We start from the raw sequence: 2,569 nt of genomic DNA on the forward strand, positions 1-2,569 counted from the left end.
GGCTAGTGGCCATGAAACTAAAGTTTTCTTAAATATAGCAAGGAATTAGGAGCTTCCCTGGCAAGTATAAGGGCCTGACTTCAATCCCTGGTTCCAAAAAAAAAAAAAAAAGTACAAACATAGCAAGGAACCATGAGAAATCAATCCAGCAGCTGCTAGATGTTGCAAAAAAGAGAAATATAAAATTAATCAGAGTCAATGAAAACCCTGAAGATAGAATAAACGACAGGCAGATCACTTCAAGTCCAATCTAGTAGTGAGACCCTGAACACCCTGTAGGCCCTTCCTTAAAATACAAAAAAAAAAAAAAAAAAGAAAAAAAAAAAAAGAAAGAAAGAAAAAAAAAAAGGAAGAAAGAAAGAAAAGAAAAAAGAACTTGGGCTGGGGAGTTAGCTCAACGGCATAAGCACCTGCTTGGCCAGCACAAGGTGCCAAGTTGGATCCCTGGTAACAAAAAAAAAAAAAAAGAAAGAAAAAGAAAGAAAGAAAAGAAAAAGAACTTGACATAAAGATAAGTAAAGTATATAAAATCTCACTGAGCTATGATTAGAAAAAAAAAATCACCAAGGCCTATAGTAATCAAGACTCCAGAAACTCAACACAAGAAAAGAACATTAAAATGATGAAACTAAACAAAAAAAGGGATACAGATGAATGACCATTTTTTATCTGTGTATTCAAAATGGTTAGCATAGATATATAGCTACATTCTCTTAATTCAATGAATAGAGAGATTTATTCTAATAGTGTTTGTAAACAGGATATCATGTCTGCATCTTGTACACAAATAGGAAGATAGTATACAATGTGTTAAGTATTGAAACTGTCCTACCAATTTGATTTGAAACTGTCTCATTGCTATTTGTTTCTCAATAAAATATGGACAAAAAAAAGAGGAAAAAAACATTAAAAGCCACTGGAAAAAAAGAAACAAATTGCTTATAAAGGAAGGCACATCAGAATTACACTAGACTTTTCAACACAAACCCTTAAAGTCAAAGAGAACTTGGAGTGACACCATGCCAGAAAATGTCCCTGGTAGGTCAAAAGAATTTGATATACCGTTAAGTGAGGCATCCAGAATTTACCATGATACAATAAATCTACAGCGAGGCATATTATAGTCAAGATTCCAGAAATTCAACACAAGAATAGAATCTTAACAGCTGTTAGGGGAAAGAAGCAAATCTCCTACAAAGGAAAGTCCATCAGAATCACAGCTGACTTCCCATCACAAACCTTCAAGTCAAGCAGAGCTTGGAGTGAAATCAAGTTCTAAAGGAAAACCACATTCATCCCAGATTGGTGTATCTCAAAAACTATCTTTTAAAACTGATGGACAAGTAAAGAACCTCTTATCATCGCCATCATTGTTTTGGTGGCAGTCAACAGCCTATATACTTAGTTTCTTTTTTTCCCAGCCTCTATGCTTATGTCTACAAACCAGTTTTTTCATAATAATACTCCATGTTGATTGCTTGTGGATTGGTGGGGTTGGGAACAGAAAATGAAGCAGTTGTTAGATCAGACATTGCTGCTACTTCCCTTCAGGAAAGAACCAGTTCCATAGTAAACAAAAGCAAATGTCAAGCATTAGCTCTTATTCTGGGTACGGTTTTTCAGACTTGTTTTGCACTTCATTGGAGAAAGGGGTGTGACATGGATTATGATTCAGCTGCAGATATGCACTGCTCCGGTTTTACTTGGTGCCTTCCTGGGAGTTTTAAATATTACTCTGATCCTTGTTGTATTAAGAAAACATCCTGTGGATGACTCAGGATGGCCATGTAAACATTAACTCTGAAGCAGCAAATTCAGATAAAGTTCAGATTTCACAAGAAAATATCAAGTTGCTATTGTGGCCTGCAGTATTCTCTTTTATGTGGTTTTATTTATCTTTGCCCTTTCTGAAACAATTCTTACTCCATGAACAATGGATGTGTATGCTGGGACTCAAGAACAAACTGATTCATATAATGGGATCACACTTGGCTTCTCTTGGAGTTGAGGCAGTTATTGTTTTCATGGGGGGTTAAATTTATTTCCAAAATGATAGGTAAGAAGGTTCTTTCACTGGGAGGTCTCATTGTACGGGCTGGCTTCTTTACCTTGGTAACTTGGGTAAATCAGTTTACCCTTGGGTGCCACCCCACCCCCAGTCAGTATAATTCAGTTTCTTAGTTGCCCAGGTAATAGTTCCTGTTATGGTTTGTGTCCAGGTGTCCCCCAAAGCCTCATGCAATTTTGGGGTGGACTTTGAGAGTTTGTGATTAGTTCATGATCCAGTGCTGGGATTACGGGTGTGAGTGCTGCTGGGATTATGGGTGTGAGTGCTACACCCAGCTTGGGGCAGAGAGTCTAAATGTAACTTAAGGGAAACAGACTTGCTTTCTGTTGCCACTGCTGCCACTGATCCTGCCATTTTGCTCTTGCTGTTTTGCACCACCATGAAAGCTTGCCCTCTGCCATGTGCTGCTCTGCCTTGGAGCCAGCTGAACATAGACTGAAATCTCCACTATCTTTGAGCTAAATAAACCTTTCCTTCCTTAACTCTGGGTGTTGGGTTTTT

At 37.8% G+C, this 2,569-nt stretch overlaps 1 pseudogene; it reads left to right on the forward strand.

The window, feature by feature from the left end:
- Positions 1–2,181, forward strand: part of LOC101564352 — a 10,794-nt pseudogene extending 8,613 nt beyond the window's left edge.
- Positions 2,182–2,569: the final 388 nt, after the last annotated feature.

The sequence above is a fragment of the Octodon degus genome, unplaced genomic scaffold (genome assembly GCF_000260255.1).
Source record: "Octodon degus isolate 3935 unplaced genomic scaffold, OctDeg1.0 scaffold00098, whole genome shotgun sequence".
NCBI classification, from domain to species: domain Eukaryota; kingdom Metazoa; phylum Chordata; class Mammalia; order Rodentia; family Octodontidae; genus Octodon; species Octodon degus.